The following is a 17002-nucleotide window of genomic DNA, read 5'->3' as shown; positions in this document are numbered from 1 at the left end:
AAAGCTGCCGAAGCCTACAAGGGATCATTCGTCTAAATGATGAAAGAAGAAGGCGACGTTACTCAGCAAGTATTTAATGCAGATGAGACCGACCTCTTTTGGAAAACGTTGACTAACAGGACTTTCATAACACAGGAAGAGAAGTCTGAACCCTGTTCCATCAAGCCATCAACGACCATCACAAAGGTGAATAAAACAACTTTATTATACAGTACAGTTGATTTCTTTAATTACAGTCCTTATGGAATGTGACTCCTTCCAATGCTGGAGGGTTCTGATAACTCCTAGTTTGTGTTGTAGAGGGTGGTTAAAATCGAAAAGTAAGTATTGGTCAGTGTGCGTAGCCTTCCTAAAGACTTCTGTTTTTAGCGCTCTGTCCTCTTTTATAATTACTTTACAATCCAAAAAGGCTAGTTGGTTCTCTTTAATGTCCTCGTGAGTAATTTTACATATCGATGTATTTGTTCATTCATTTACTCACTCACTCACACATGTATTTTATTTATTTACGTTTTTTAGAACCAAATTCACATTTTTGTGAAGAACCTAAACCAGGTTTATGAAATAAAAGCCACACTATAAATGAAGCTATATTTTTGACATTTCACGACAAACATAACTTCTTCACCAGCTCACACTGACATGCTCATTTGAGCTTCTGCTTTTCTATATTGCTGAAACTAATTTGTCATATTGACCTCTGAATAAAAAATAAAAATAAAATGTTGACCCCTCGTTTGCAAACAACTCAGCATAAGATTCAAATTCATCCACGTTCAAAGAAAATGGGTAATGAACGGCTCATCCGAACGTCGCAGGGGCGTGCGAATGCAAATGAAGCGCGGCTAGTCGACGTTCCTTTTGGAAACGTATTCGCCGGTTCTTAATAATTCATTAACGCTAATGCAAACTGCTGATAAATGGTACTATGACTAATTCATTATTATTGTAATAATAGCTAAAATTGAATAGATGTACGTCATTTATGGAGGGCTCTATTTTAAGTTTCAGTGCTTTGGCCAGGAAGGAAAATTCATGCTAATAGGAAATAGGGAAGCAGGCTAATCATGTTTTTTTTTAAATATATATATATATATATAGTTTATGGAACCCCAGCGCCAACCTTGATGCGCTTCCTTTCAGAATTAAATACAGACTCCCGGAGAGAGTATTTGTATTTCCAATTACGATCACTCTTGCCCGAAGCGCACACGCAGACTAATGATGTGATGATGTGTTTTCCTTCTAATTTCGCTATCAACACAGATCAACACGAAGTTTTAAGACCAAACAAAGTACCCGAAATGCATTGCGTGTCACTTTCTCGGTCAGGGGCGTTCCAGACGTGACGTCACGTCAGGCATCGTCATCAACTCGAAAACAAGACTTCCTGAATATTCAGCGCGAGTCTTAAAACGTCAAATATAGATACATGCGGTGGAATCTTTGGAAAATACGCTCAGTAGAAGTCATTTGAAGTGCTTTTACAAATTATGGACACAACTTGTCCGGAGGGCGTCGGTTGTCCTTTAACTTTTGGGATCTATTTTTTTAAGAATAGAACAGAGGCCTACCGTGAATTATTTTTCAAATTCCGGCCTGGATTTCTTTGCACTTTGAGCATCGTTACATTTGTTTTTGTCCTCCACGCGGGTTGTTCCCGTTTGGTGGCGCTTCCAGATGTTGTCATCTGCCACAGTGGTCAGTGGTCGGTGATCGATCGCCGGCAAACGTTCATTCCTTTAGCGCAGCAGACGTCCTGACACGAAGTGACAGGAAAACACTGCCGTTATTAATGGCATTAATTAAGACTCTGCGCCATAGGAATAGAAGTCTCATTAATGTCATTACTAACGCCAATGTTTTCCTGCCTGTTCATGGCAAGTGGCTTGAAATAAGAAGTTCAACCATGACACCATCGCTGTGATACTGCGTGTCAGAGTCGTGATAAAGCATGAAAATTCACATAAAAATATCTATTTTTACAGTGATACCTCGGTTTACGAACCCCTTGGCTTACGAAGATTTCGGTTTACGAACGTTAAAATTTTACCTTGGCATACGAACTACTTTTCGGGGTACACACAGAGCTGCCACAATGAGTGATGTGTCGTTCGCAAACGAGCCCGTTCTAACAAGAAAATGGCAGCCGACTGTTTTTGCCCACTATTCCTCGCCCCCAGTCTTCGGTTAAAGCCACGTGATTGGTCAAGAACGCAGCAGTAAGGGGTTTACAGACAGAGAGACAGTGAGGCTGTTATCCAAAAAACAAAACGGCAGCCGACTTTTTTTGTCCTCTATTCCCCGCCCCCAGTCTTTGGTTAAAGCCAGTGAAATTTGGACTTGTTTCAACTTTGATAGTTCAAAAGCAGAGTGTAGATTGCGTGGTTAAAATTCCCATCAATCAAGCTCCACAAATAACCCGCACAAGTCATCTGTACACTTGATGCAAAAAGCTGTCAACCCAGCTAAACAGAACACAATTGATGAGGAACAAGGTAAAATTATCGCAGAGAAAGTGCCAACAAGGGATCATTCCTCAAGATGGTGAAAGAAGAAGGCGACGTTCCTCATCAAGTGTTTAATGCTGATGAAACCTGCCACTCCATTCCATCAAGCCATCAACAACCATCACAAAAGTAAATAAAACAACTTTATTATACAGTACAGTTTATTTCTTTTATTATAATACCATAACACATTTATTAGACATACAATAAGGTATTTTGTGTAGTTTTAAGGCTTAGAAAATTAGAAAGTAGAAAATTATGGAGTTTTATGGAGACCTGAGAACAGATTAATCTCATTTTAATGGTTTCCTATGGGAAATTACTTTTTGGGATACACACTTTTCGCCTTACGCACTTTGTCTGGGAACCAATTAAGTTCGTAAGCCAAGGTATCACTGTATATTTAATGTAAGTTTATTTTAGTTTAATTTATTTTATTGGCGTAACAGTAATTAACTCATTCACTGCCATTCCCCAAATGTATTTTATTTTATTCATTTAGATTTTTACATTTTTATTCTTGTATTTAATTTTATATTTAATATTATTTTTATTTTATTGCTGTGACAGTAATTCAGTCATTCACCACGGTTTTGTTTTTTCTTGCGAGGGTGCCGATGAAGCGCTGATCAGACCTCTGGCAATGTTTTTTTTTTGTCTTTTACGAGAGGGCCGCATTTGCCTTTTGTACAGCCACCCCCACTTTCAAGCTCAGATAACTCCAGACCCATATCACTTAGGAATTAACTCATTTTTTTCTGATGAGAGAAGAAGGTCTAAGATTTCTTTCCTCTTCAGAACTATTTGAATCTTATTTATAACTGGATGAGTAACAAGAAAGCATCTTCTCCAAATCTGAAGCCATTGTTTTGATTCTAGAGCAAGGCAAGACGTCCTGGAGTGACGTCAAGAACAAGGGGGGCGGGACCCTCTGAAACTCTCAATTTCCAGGGTCATTTTGAATTAGTTTTGGGACACTTTAACTCATCTTTATTGGTGTTTTGCATTTGACTAAAAATATCAGCCTGCGTTTTTTGGGTATTTTAGATGCTATAAAACGTTTTTTTGGATGTCAGTTAGGAAACATAAAAATGGTGTTGGTTGTCCTTTAAAGGGGAAGCAGCCTCAGTATTTTGCGGAACCATGTTTTTGGTCCAAAATTTGGACTAAGTACGAGGATTAAGCGAATTTGCAAATGGTTTGTAAAATGGTTTGCAAATGGATTGTGAGTAGGCAGGACCAATCCAAATGCGTTGCATAACAACACGACGCTTGATCTGACTGAGCAACTGACAGATTATCCCCTTTGGCCCATTCGTATTTGCACTCCCCGCCTGCGGTTGATTCGGGGAATCTACCTGTGGCTGATAACCCAGGGGCAAGGATGTAATTCCGGTTTTAAGGAGCAGCACAGTTGGGGAGGCGGGGGTATGATGCATACGGACAAGGCGAAGAGCACGCGGTGGCCACTATCAACGTCAAGATGCTCATTCGGGCTCCGTCAAGTGAAACAAAAACAAGTTGACAACCTGTAGGTATTTTTAGCGAGGTAGGGCAGTGCGAGGGGGGGGGGGGGGGTATGATGTCCAAGTCTGGAAGAACCGTCCGGCGTGGCCTCTGTTTACAATTTAGGCTAATTAAGATGATGCTTGTCGTTTTGGATCACCTTCTCTGGGAGCCTGATGCGCTATTCAAGGGCGACGGATGGTCACGCTCCGGCGCGGTTGCGACAGGCGACAGGGGAGACGGACGGAATGTTGCTGGAATTGAGCACAAACCTCCACCGAGTCTGTCTTACAAAAGACAACAGTGGCTGCTTCTTGTAATTGCTCAAATTTTGGTTTTCTCGCTGAGACTGATAATAATAATAATAATAATAATAATAATAATAATAATAATAATAATAATAATAATAATAATAATAATAATATATTACATTTTAAGCACCTTTCAAAGCTCTCAAGGACACTTTACAGTCACAGACAGGCATAGGTACTATAATAAATAAATACAATCGCAAATAGAATGCAATAAATAAAATTCAATTCTAAATAGAAACGAGAGAACTACACAGAAAATGCAATTTTAAATAGGTGGGTTTTGAGATGGGACTTGAAGGTGGGAAGAGAATCGATGTTATGAATGTTGGTAGGAAGTGAGTTCCAAAGTTTGTGGGCAGAGCAGGTGAAGGCTTTGTCACCCATCATGCTGAAACGGGCAGGGGGAAGGGGGGAGCACACAGAGGCGGAGGGAGGAAGAGGATCTGAGGGAACGAGAGGGAATAGAAATTTGAAGAAGGTCAGATAGATATGGGGGAGCAAGGTTATGGATAGCTTTAAATGTATAAGGAAGAATCTTAAAGTTGATTCTATATTTGACCGGGAGCCAGGGGAGCTCTTGGAGGACGGGGGTGATGTGGTGAAAGGATGAGGTTCTGGTGATAATCCGGGCTGAAGAATTCTGGACAAATTGAAGTTTCTGGAGAGGTTTCTGAGGGACACCAAAGAGAAGTGAATTGCAATAGTCAATCCGAGAGGTGACAAGACTATGAACGAGGATAGCAGTGGTGTGAGGAGTGAGAGACGGGCTAAAACGATTGATATTGCGTAGGTGGAAGTACGCAGACCGGGTTAACCTATTTATAAGGGAGTGGAAAGATAGTCTGCTGTCAAGAATGACACTTAGACTTTTCACCTGATGGGAGGGAGAAACGGTCGAATTGTCAATAGTGAGAGAGAAACTGTTACTGATGGTTGGTCCTGATCAATCTCGAGGACTTGCACACTGCAAGAATCAAAACAAGGGTGCGGGAAAATACTACTGGACCCTCCGTACCCTGCCCACTACCTTTTCCAGCGACTCCCCTCAGGCAGACGGTACTGATCCATGCGCACCAAATCAAATTTCCCCATTGTGGGATGAGAAAAGGCTTTCTGAAATCCAGCAGACATTTAACCCAAATAGAGTGATACCTCAGCTTACGAATGCTTAAGCTCAGAAACTTTTCGCCTAACGAACATAAAATTTGCAAGCATATCATCTTGGCTGACAAACTAGTTTTCGGCGGACGAACCAAACCACACAGTGGCTGGCGGGCTAGTTTTCGTCAGTCCCTTTCTTTGAGTGCGGACATAGTTTGTTATCGAGTGTAGTACTTTTGCTACTATAGGACCGAAAAATATCCCACCACAAGCTAGTGTTAAGCCAAAGAGGTCACAAAAGAAAATGACAGTCAAGCAGAAGAAGATCATCGAAAAACACGAACGAGGTGTGCGTTTGTGTGACTTAGCGTCCCACCACCAGTATGCTAAGTCGACCATTGCTACTTGTGGCGAAGGGTGTTTCTGTGTTGTCTAAGCAACAGTCGCAGGCTATAGAAGAGGTTGAAAAACATCTGTTGAATTGGATTCATGAAAAGCAGCTAGCAGGGGACAGTGTGACTAAGGGTATTATCGCCCAGATAGCACGGCAACTTCACTCGGATATTATCAAGGGCCAACCTGGAAGTTCGTCATCCATTGACAACGAGCATCACAAAGGTAAATAAAACGACTTGGTTATACAGTATATAGCCGACGAGTTTATTTAGTTTAGTTTAGTTTATTTAGTACAGTTTATTTCTTTAATTACAATACAATAGCACATTCATTATACATAAACAAAGGTATATTTTGTGTCGCTTTAAGGCTTATTTAGTAGAAAATTATGGTTTATGGGGACCTGGGAACGGATTATTCTCATTTTAATGGTTTCTTATTGGAAATAAATGTTTGGAAGACAACCTTTTCGCCTTACACATACTTTCTGCGAACTAATTAAGTTCGTAAGATGAGGTATCACTGTATAACTGTGTGCCCCTTTGCAATTTATGATACTCGTGCAGCGTCTTCTACCGTACGACAAATTCCTTGTGTATTCTACATATCTAGCAATAAAGATAATTCGACGGTGACGTAGTCCACATGTGGTAACTGAAAAAAAGCATTCTCAGCGGGTCATAGCGGACGAGGGTCTCGTCCCGTTTGTCTGTCAAATTCAACTTTGTGAACTAGCGGAGTGACGGGTGATGGTTTTGATTTCAGCACCGCTTTTGAGTTGAAGATTAAGAGGCAGATGTCATTGTCAGCTTAGTTAGTCAGTTTAACAACAGAGCTACAATTTGGCAAAAATGAGTATCTCAATTCTGGAGTTTTCTGTGGCGGGTTGGTTTTGTAGGTGTAGAACCAAAAACAACACTTGGCATTTTGTGTTCGTTAGTCCGCATTGTGTGCACTCACAAGGCAGGTATCAAATTCAGGTGGAAGGCATCTGTGAAATCAAAGCGTGTGAAAATCGAGCATGAAATGAAGAGAACAATTGCAGCCGATTTTTTGGGCAAAAAGAAGAAGACAAAATGGCGGCAGTGGACTTTTAATAGCTACTCCCATCGGGATGCTGTGACAGGCTGTCAGCAATGACTCTCCTGATATGGGTTGACGTTGCCTTCAAAGTTTGAAGACTTTTGAAGTGCCGTGAATACTTGAACGGATAATATAAAAAATATATATTAAAGAGTTTGAATTGTCTTTTCGCTCGTTAGAAGTGGTTCTCTATTAGCAGCCGAGACAACGGAAGGAATTAAGATGACGACAAAGAAGCGCTGGCCAGGCTTCGCGTGCAATTTCGCATCCTTTCTGAGCGTTTAAACCCAAGGGTCGGCAACCTATGGCTCTCGAGCCATATACAGTGAGACCTCAACTTACGAATTTAATTGGTTAATTGTGTAAGGCGAAAAGTGTGTATCTCAAACAAAAAAATTCCCATAGGAAACCATTAAAATGGGAATAATCTGTTCCCGGGTTTCCATAAAATATACTTTTCAACTAAATAAGCCTTAAAACTACACACAAATTACCATATTCTATGTATAATAAATGTGCTATTGTATTCTAATGAAAGAAATACACTGCATTGTATCATAAAGTCACTTTATTTACATGTGATTGTGATTTATGGTCATTTATGGCTTGATGGAATGGCGTTGGGAGGTCAAAGGTCAAAGGGAATTGCTGTTTGGAAAGAGAGGGGCATTACATGAGGATTGTAATTAAAGAAATAAACTGTGCTGTAAAATAAAGTTTTATTTACCTTTTTGATGGTTGTTGATGGCTTATGGAAGGAGAGTCACCTTCCATAAGGACTGTTGGTAACTTAACCTCTGGTGCTGTTCGGTCGTGTGCTTCCGCCGAAGATCACTCCGCCAGCCGTGGTGGGTGTGTATTATGAAAATAGTGCTTATTATAAGGTTTAATTTTCAGAAATTTGACGTTTGTAAGACGAGAAGTTGTAAGTTAAGGTGTTTGTAAGTTGAGGTCTCACTGTGTGTCTCTTTTGATGATTTCATCTGGTTCGCCGATAAAACTAAATACATATTTTCGTTTTTCGCTGTTTATTTCCTGTTTGGGCTGCAGTTGACGGAAAGTGCAATTTTGATAGGATGATACTGACCAAGCAGTTGGCTGAAAGTGCAATTTTGATTGGATGATACTGACCTAAGGTGGCTGTTGTAGTTCAAAGAGCAAATTTGATTGGACCTAGCTGTTGGCTAAAAGCGCAATTTTGATAGGATGATACTGACCAAGCAGTTGGCTGAAAGTGCAATTTTGATTGGATGATACTGACCTAAGGTGGCTGTTGTAGTTCAAAGAGCAAATTTGATTGGATGATACTGATCTAAGGTGGCCGTTGGTGTCGAAACAGGTAACCACTCCTTTTAAATAAGCCCGCAAAGTAAAAAAAAAAAAAAAAAGACGAGTATTGAACACTACAGGTTGAATGGACCGAAGGATTCACCTTTGTAGAGAGAAAATGTTCTAATTTGCAATGAAACAATACCATCAATGAAACAGTCGAATGTCAGTGGCACTTTGACAAGCCCCATGCTAACGTTAGCATCAGAATCAGAATCCTATTTCACAAGGAATTTGTCTCTGGTGGAATACGTCTGCAAGAGACAGCAGAAAGCAAGCATGGAAGCTAATGAGCCGTGTGCGGGCTAGCTAGCTAGCTAGCAGTAACTTCGCATATGTACCCGGCAAGTTGACTTTCATTCCAATCGTTTGGGTAGACTTTTTTTACCAATCATGAAGAACGGAAAACCATTCATATTAATGGTGAGTATTATCATAGTTATTTTCAATAATATATGTTGACATTTTGTTGAAAAATGGCCGCACGTGTGTGTGTAGCTCTCACTGAAAAACATTTCTAAATATTTTACTTTTATGGCTCTCTTTATCAAAAAAAGGTTCCCAACCCCTTGTCTAACCGTCTACTCAAAAGCGGTGCTGAAATCAAATCCAAAGCCAACAACCGGCGCCACTCCGCTAGTTCACAAAGTTGAATTTGTACAGTCCATCGGGATGAGACGTTACTCCGCGACGACCAACTGCTAAAAAATGGTGTCGGCAAGGAAGACCCAGACAGAAAAATTGCTTTCATATCCTTGTCCCGATCTCACCGCGTCATTCCCCCAGTTGCTAACATGCGATTGGTCGCCGATTGCGAAATACTTTAGCGACAAACAAAGCTGAAGACACAGACGACAATAACCATCTTGGAAGCAAACTTATGATGACATTGCTCATTTGTCGCGCCACCGCTTCATTAATGACTCCCAGAAATGAGAACGTGGGACGGGGGCAGACGCAAAAGGGGGGGGAGGGGGGGGGGGCAAGCGCCGCCGCCGCCGGGCGTGTGGGGGTGGCGCTAAGGAGATTCGTGCGTGCGGAATAACAAACAGCCTCCCGGAAGAGAGGAAGTCGAACGTGAAGGGCACAGTGAATTAGAGTCAAGATATACACTAGGTTGGAGGGGGGGGGGGGGGGTCCTCTACAATTGTCCAAATGTTCCCCGTCTGTCAACCCAACGTCAAACGCCGGGGCGGCGAGTCAGTAAAAACAACATCATGTGACACTGGACGAATGGCTGCGACCGCCGTACGCCACACACTCAAGGAGACAGATTGAACCAGGTTCTAAAACTCCTGGATGCCAATTTTTGCTCAACCCGTTTTCGTTGCGAAACAAAATCCCCGTTAGCTGCTGACACATGACACCCCAGACTGGTCTCAAGACACTGGAGAAATTCGGACATAATTTAAGAACACTGTGACATTGGACAGGACGCAAAGGACGAACTCCAGAACAATCCATTGGAGAGCCGTGCATTTAAAAGCCAGGCCTTCAGTAGTGCTAGGTCGGAATCATTCCAACCTTTAAGAACTATTTGATGATGATACAACCTTGACTGCAGCTACAGCTGCGACTCATCTAAAAATGTTGTGATTAACTACAAGTCCACTAGAGTGTAGCGTTAGCCGGGAAATAAGGCCTGCGACAGGCCTTGGTGTCACATACTCCAAATCTGATTGGCTAAAGCAACAGTTTCATTGAAGACCGAAGACCTGATTGTGAAGGCGTCCGGTTAGATTTCAGACCCTGGTAGAAAACAATGTCTAAAATGTGATTGGTTAAAGGCTTAAATACGAAAACAAACATCTGGTCGCAGCACAGCGGGGGGAAAGAAAAGCAATGAAAGGAAGTTGAAAGACAATTCGGAATTGAAACTATAATTCACTTTAGTCTCTGATTCAGAGCCTTGCAGGCCCTGACGCTCCACCACTAGAACAATCTCGAAATGCTAATAGTAAGCCTAGCAATCTAGAAATGTTAATAGTTAGCCTAGCTTCCATAGATGTGTGATTTCCCGTGGGTGAAAAAAAAACACGATACTATTGGAGAAAAAATATATACAGGTAACATCCGACTTACAACTGAGTTCCGTTCCGACCAAACGGTCGTAAGTCGAAATGGTCGTAAGTCGAAATCCATTCAAAATGTTGACTAAATGGCACTAAATGGCACGCAAACTCCACCCCTCTGGTGCAATCACACGGTCGATTGCTGTGCGAGAGTGAGATGCTGGCTGGCCAAAATTGTCGTACACGTTGCCGGCCTGCTCGCGCGTTGTGGTGCCGGGCATAGAATGAAAATGTTAAAAATAGGGTCTGGAGGTCATGGTCGTAAGTGCAGGTGGGCGGTCGTAAGTCGAGCTGGTCGTAAGTCGGATGTTACCTGTATATATGTATTGTATTTGTGTGTATTTGCAAGTTAATTTGTGGAGTACCTCAAACGTGTTGCGTTCCGCTTCATTTGGCAATTAGTGTGTGTTATATAAACGTAGGTGACATAAACGCGACGAATACAAAGTATATTTATAAAAGCATTATTGCATGCATTACTTGATTTATTTGCCTATTTATTTATGTGCTATCTATCTGCTATCTATTAACTATCTAGTCCGCTATCTATTAGCGGCTCGCCGGCTAGCTAGCTAACTAGCTAGCTATCTATTGACTGTATAGCTTTCTAGCTATTAATTACATGACTATCTAGCTAGCTAACTGTTAATTATATATCTCTATAGCTAATAGCTAGCTATTAGTTATATAGCTATCTATCTAGCCAGCTATTAGCTAGCTTTCTATCTATTTGAGTTGCTTCCAGGTTGAGTGTGACCTTGAGATTTTTGAAAGGCGCTTATAAATGAAATGTATTATTCTTATTAATATCTAGCTATCTATTAGCTAGCTAGCTAGCTAGCTTTCTATCTATTTGAGTTACTTCTGGGTTGAGTGAACGCTGGCGCTTGTGGCTGCCGCTGCTCACCCACAGCAAAACGTATCCTGTGAGTGTAAAGTGACCTTGAGAGTTTTGAAAGGCGCTTATAAATGAAATGTATTATTTTTATTATTATTATAAAGTATTATTATTAAACTCACCACCAGAGGGTGATGCAACTGCACCGACGAACTACTTCAAATCCCACAATAGATGTCGAAATATCATGTGAAATAGAATATATCGATATTCAAGGGAGTCCGAAAAAATATCGATATAACCGGGACTATCAATATATCCGACCCTGTTTGCATGTAATTTTCTCCGTGCGTGCATAGAAATAGTATCGATATAACCGGGACTATCGATATATCCGATATCGATATAACGAGACTTTACTGTACCTCGATTTTACAATATTGCCCTTTTCGTTACCGTTGCCTGAGCATGTCATGTTGCGCAATCCCCAGTAAATAATGACATAACATTTCAGTGCATCTGCATGAATGATCTAATCGTGAACATCCCGAAAGGCTTTCTCTGACCCCCCCCCCAAGTCCCCCGCCGGGCGGGGCTTAACGGTTATCCCAAAGGTGATTACGGCCTGGCTCAGTTAACTCTTGAGTTGTCAAGTAGAGCAAACGAGCGTGTGAGATGAAGAAACAAATTACGGACTGACGACAAACAGTATTATATTAATTTCAGATCCCATTCAAGTGTGTAGGAAAAAAAACAATCAGTTGTCACGGGGTAGAGTGTGCACTAAAATTACCCTTTTGAGCAATTTAAAGAAACTGCCCCACTTCACTTATCATTTGATATTTTATGCTTCCGCTAGCAAAATGGCAGATTGCGGGAAGACAGACGGAGCCATCTTGAAATGTCGCTTTTTTTTTTTTTTTTTACTGTTTGTGTCAACGGTGTCAAAGTCATTTTTTGCCGCGGGCCAGATTGTAGTTACGGTTTCCTATCTGGGGCCGTTATGAATTTGGGGGAGCCATTAGAATATTTAATCGCCTCACATATAACATATAGACCGAACAACAAATTAATTAATAACTAGTTTTCAAGTTTGAAGTCAAGAATAATGTTTATTGCGGTTTATGTTCGACAATTTGACATTTTAGTTCGGACTTTAGCTAGCATCATGGCACTTGACATGCTTGATTTGCTTTCACGGGCCGAATAAAATGATGTGGCGGGCCAGATTTGGCCCCCAGGGCTTGACTTGGACACCTATGATATCGGGGTTTAGCTAGCTAAATACAAATTGTGCTAGCTAGCTCACTCGCTAGTTAGCTTCATTGCTAGCCAGCGAGCTCTTTAGCTAGCTCGATCGCTAGCTGACTAGCTCAATAGATGAATATGGAATTTTACAAGTTTGATTCGCTTTGGCGGGCCGAATAAAATGAGGTGGCGGGCCAAATTTGGCCCCCGGGCCTTGACTTTGACACCGGTGATGTAATGGATTAGCCAGCTAGCTGAAAAGAAAGCGAGTTAGCTAGCTCACTCGCTACTTAGCTTGATTACTCGACAGCGAGCTCTATAGCCAGATCGATGGTGAGGTAACTAGCTCGATAGATGAGCATGGAATTTCACAAGTTTGATTTGCTTTGGTGGGCCAAATAAAATGAGGTGAAGGGCCACATTTAGGCCCCGGCCCTTGACACCGATGATATCAAGGATTAGCAAGTTAGTGGAATAGAAAGAGAGCTACCTAGCAAGCTCACTCGCTAGTTAGCGGAATAGAAAGACACCTAGCTAGCTAGAGAGCTCACTAGTTAGCTTGATTGCTGGCCAGTGAGCTCACTAGCTATCTCGATTCGCTAGCTAACGAGCTCGATAGATGAGCATGGAATTTCACAAATTTGATTTGCTGTGCCGAATAAAATGAGGTGACGGGCCAGATTTGGGCCCTGGGCCTTGACTTTGACACCTGTGATATCAAGGATTACTCAGATAGCTGAATAGAAAGCGAGCTACTTAGCTCACTCACTAGCTTGCTCAATCACAAGCTAGCTCACTCACTCGCTTGCTCAATCGCAAGCTAGCTCGCTCGCGAGTTAGCTAGCTTTAGCTAGCTATCCGTTCTATACTCCGTATCCAAGAGTTTGTACACAACGGATCCCTCAAAGTGCTCTAAAAAATACAGTTCAGTCAAGTTGAGGGAGGAGGTCGACAAAATTCACACACAACAAAAGACAAAAGGTGACTTAATATTTGTTCTGACTTCAAATCTTCGATTCTCCCGCACCTGCCACTTTTTGCGCACTGCCATTCGGACGCTTGAAGTGAGTTCCGCTTTTCTCTTGACTACTTGAGCGAATTAATACGAATAAATAAAGTCCATCACCATGACTTTGTGCTCGCCGACAACCGCTAAGCTAGCTAATATGATGGTGATTAGCTGATGATTGACAGTAAAGGCGTCATTTTCACTCAAGTGAGGCTGACTGATGTGCACTGTTGGACATTGTGTGTTTAAATGAGTCATCAGTCTATGCATGCGCACACACACATTTTCCGGCTTGAAATGTACACAGACGGCGCGCAGTGATGCGCGGAGCAGAGGGAAAGACATTCATCGGAATAATGACGATAAAGCTTTCCAACGACGGGCTGCCGTTGTAAACATCTCCCGATTGAGCAAATCATTGAAAATCATTTCACAGCACGGGGACGATAAACTTGCCTCCGAAAAGTAAAAGCTTGACTTCAGCACTTTAACTATTAGCGTCCTTAATGGAAATTAGTAGGACACTTGATTACAAAAAGCCAATTGGTGCTTTTAAAGCCTTTGGGGGGTCTGTGGGGGGTATCAAGACTAAGAATGGCGGTAAAGCCATTAAACAGAGATTCACCATAATTGTCACTTACAGCGAACGGTGCTTCGTTTATGCTGAGGGCTTCCCAAAGGAGAAGAGGTGGGGGTGTCTTTTCCAGGCCACCACAAATCCGGCGGGTTCGACCCAGTGTTTGTAATTATGCAGAGGAGTGTCAGAGGGCATATTAAATAAATAAACAAACAACAAACTATAACTACAGTGGGACCTTGGCTTACGAACTTAATTGGTTCCCAGACAGAGTGTGTAAGGTGAAAAGTGTGTATACCGAAAATTAATTTCCCATAGGAAACGAATTAAAATGAAAATAATCCGTTCCCAGGTCCCCATAGAACATAATTTTCGACTTTCTAATTTTCTAAGCCTTAAAACAACACAAAATATACATTATTTTATGTATAATAAATGTGCTACAGTATTATGATTAAAGAAATAAACTGTACTGTACAATAAAGTCATTTTATTTACCTTTGTGATGGTCGTTAATGGCTTGATGGAATGGTGTGGCCAGTTTCATCAGCATTAAACACTTGATGATGAGGAACGTAGCTTTCTTCTTTCACCATCTTGAGGAATGATCCCTTGTAGGTGCTTTCTCTGTGATAATTTTATCTAGTTCTTCATCAATTGTGATCTGTTTAGCTGGGTTGATAGGTTTTTGCATCAAGTGTACAGATGACTTGTGCGGGTTATTTGTGGAGCCGGATTGATGGGATATTTTAACCTTGCAGACTACACTATGCCTTTCAACTATCAAAGTTGAAACAAGCCCAAATTTCACTGTTTTCTATCCATTTTGTCACTCTCGCTCTGTCGTCTGCCTGTCTCTTTAATGTTGAAACCACCTCCCCTCACTGCTGCATTCTTGACCAATCACGTGGCTTTAACCGAAGACTGGGGGTGGGCAATAGAGGACAAAAAAAATATCGGAAGTCATTTTCTTTTTTGGAGAATGGCTTCACTCTCTTTCTCTCTGTAAACCCCCCCCCCCCCTCACTGCTGCATTCTTGACCAATCACGTGGCTTTAACCGACGACTGGGTGCGGGGAGTAGAGGACCAAAGCAAGCCGCCTGCCATTTTCTTGTGAGGAGAACGGGCTCGTTTGCGAATGACACATCACTCATTGTGGCAGCTCCGTGCGTATCCCGAAAAATAGTTCGTATGCCAAGGTAAAATTTTCATAAATTTAATGTTCGTAAACCGAAAAGTTCGTAAGCCAAGGGGTTCGTAAACCGAGGTATCACTGTATTTGGATTTATTTTATTCTTTTTTTTTTGCAAGGCTTCATTACAGTACCCATTACTGTCACCTTAATTCACGGCCGCCACTCAAACATGATGAGTTTCCTGCCGTCGATCTAATAGTCATCGGAGGCGGTTGAGAATTAATAAAGCAATTCCGCAGAATGATCATCCGTACCTAATGAGATAAAAAAAAAAAAAAAATTGCGCCGAAAACCACTCATCTCGGCATGTGAGCAAATTCAACGCATCATGGCGGCTGGTGCGAGCCTTGTGAGTTTAAAAAAAAAACGGCAATTGGCGAATAACACTCACACATTGAATTTTATGATGCAGCGTAATGCGTCCTTGTTCCATTGTGGTCGACATGAGGGCAATTGACTTTTTTTTCAGACGCCGTGAGGACATCGTGTGACATGAATGTCAATCCAGCTGCGCAAATTGGATGTTCTAAAAATGAATCAAAACGTTGTATTGTGGCCATTTCGAACTGAGAAGTTACTTGTGGTCTTTTTTTTTATTAAACAACACGTCAAATGAATCAAAAGATCGCAGACCGCAAGCGAGCACGGCCATCAAATCAGGAGGGTGATAGCTCGATAACTATTTGCTGTCTAGCGCCCTGGCCGGCTATCTAGCTAGCTATCCTTGAGAGTTTTGAAAGGCGCTTATAAATGAAATACAGTAAAGTCTCGTTATATCGATATCGGATATAGCGATAGTCCCGGTTATATCGATACTATTTCTATGCTCGCACGGAGAAAATTACATGCAAACAGGGTCGGATATATCGATAGTCCCGGTTATATCGATATTTTTTCGGACTCCCTTGAATATCGATATAACGAGACTTTACTGTATATGATTATTACTGTATCTATTAGCTAGCTAGCTATCTTTCTATCTATTTGAGTTACATCCGGGTTGAGTGAACGCTGGCGCGTGTGGCTACCGCTGCTCACCCGAGAAAAAAATATCCTGTGACTGTAAAGTGTCCTTGAGAGTTTTGAAAGTCACTTATAAGTGAAACGTATTATTATTACTGTATCTATTAGCTAGCTAGCTAGCTTACTATCTATTTGAGTTACTTCCGGGTTGAGTGAACGCTGGCGCGTATGGCTGCCGCTGCTCACCCGAGAAAACATATCCTGACTGTAAAGTGTCCTTAAGTGTTTTGAAAGGCGATTATAAATGAAACGTATTATTATTATTATTATTATTATTATTATTATTATTATTATTATTATTATTAGCTATTAGCTATATAGCTATCTAACTGGGTGGCTAGCTATCTAGCTGGATAGCTATTAGCTATCTATTGGCTAGCGAGCTAGCTTTCTATCTATTTGAGTTACTTCCGGGTTGAGTGAACGCTGCCGCATGTGGCTGCCGCTGCTCACCCACATAAAAATTGATCCTATGAGTGTAGAGTGACCTTGAGAGTTTTGAAAGGCGCTTGGAAATGAAAAGTATTATTATTAAAAGAAATATTTGCTGACATGGCCGCAAGGGAGATATATTACCCGACAATGGGTGTTTACACTGGTGTCTGTTTTAGGAAAGACCCCAGCAAGCTTTTGGGGCCCCCCCCCTTTACATTTAGGGTCATTTCTTATAATTTCCTGAGTAAGATGGGAAGTTTTCAGGTGTTAGCAGTAGCATAATTGGCCTTAGCTAAGCAATGGGAGGGCATTGTTTTGAGGGCTAGCTAGCCTTTTTTGGGAAAGCTCCTAGCAATCTTTTGCCC

At 41.5% G+C, this 17002-nt stretch overlaps 1 protein-coding gene across 4 annotated transcripts in view; it reads right to left on the bottom strand.

Annotated features, from left to right (window-relative positions):
• Positions 1-999: 999 nt before the first annotated feature.
• Positions 1000-17002, bottom strand: part of LOC148894434 (uncharacterized) — a 255370-nt gene continuing 239367 nt past the window's right edge. For all 4 annotated transcript variants that reach the window (XM_089003491.1, XM_089003493.1, XM_089003492.1 and 1 more), the window contains one exon: positions 1000-1759. The gene's annotated coding sequence lies outside the window, so the exon portion shown is untranslated. The remainder of the gene's footprint in view (positions 1760-17002) is intronic.

This window comes from Hippocampus bargibanti, linkage group LG08 (genome assembly GCF_051943395.1).
Source record: "Hippocampus bargibanti isolate YZ-2025 linkage group LG08, ASM5194339v1, whole genome shotgun sequence".
Taxonomy (NCBI): domain Eukaryota; kingdom Metazoa; phylum Chordata; class Actinopteri; order Syngnathiformes; family Syngnathidae; genus Hippocampus; species Hippocampus bargibanti.
The sequence above is the reverse complement of the archived record's forward strand: the minus strand, read 5'-3'. Positions and strand labels throughout refer to the sequence as shown.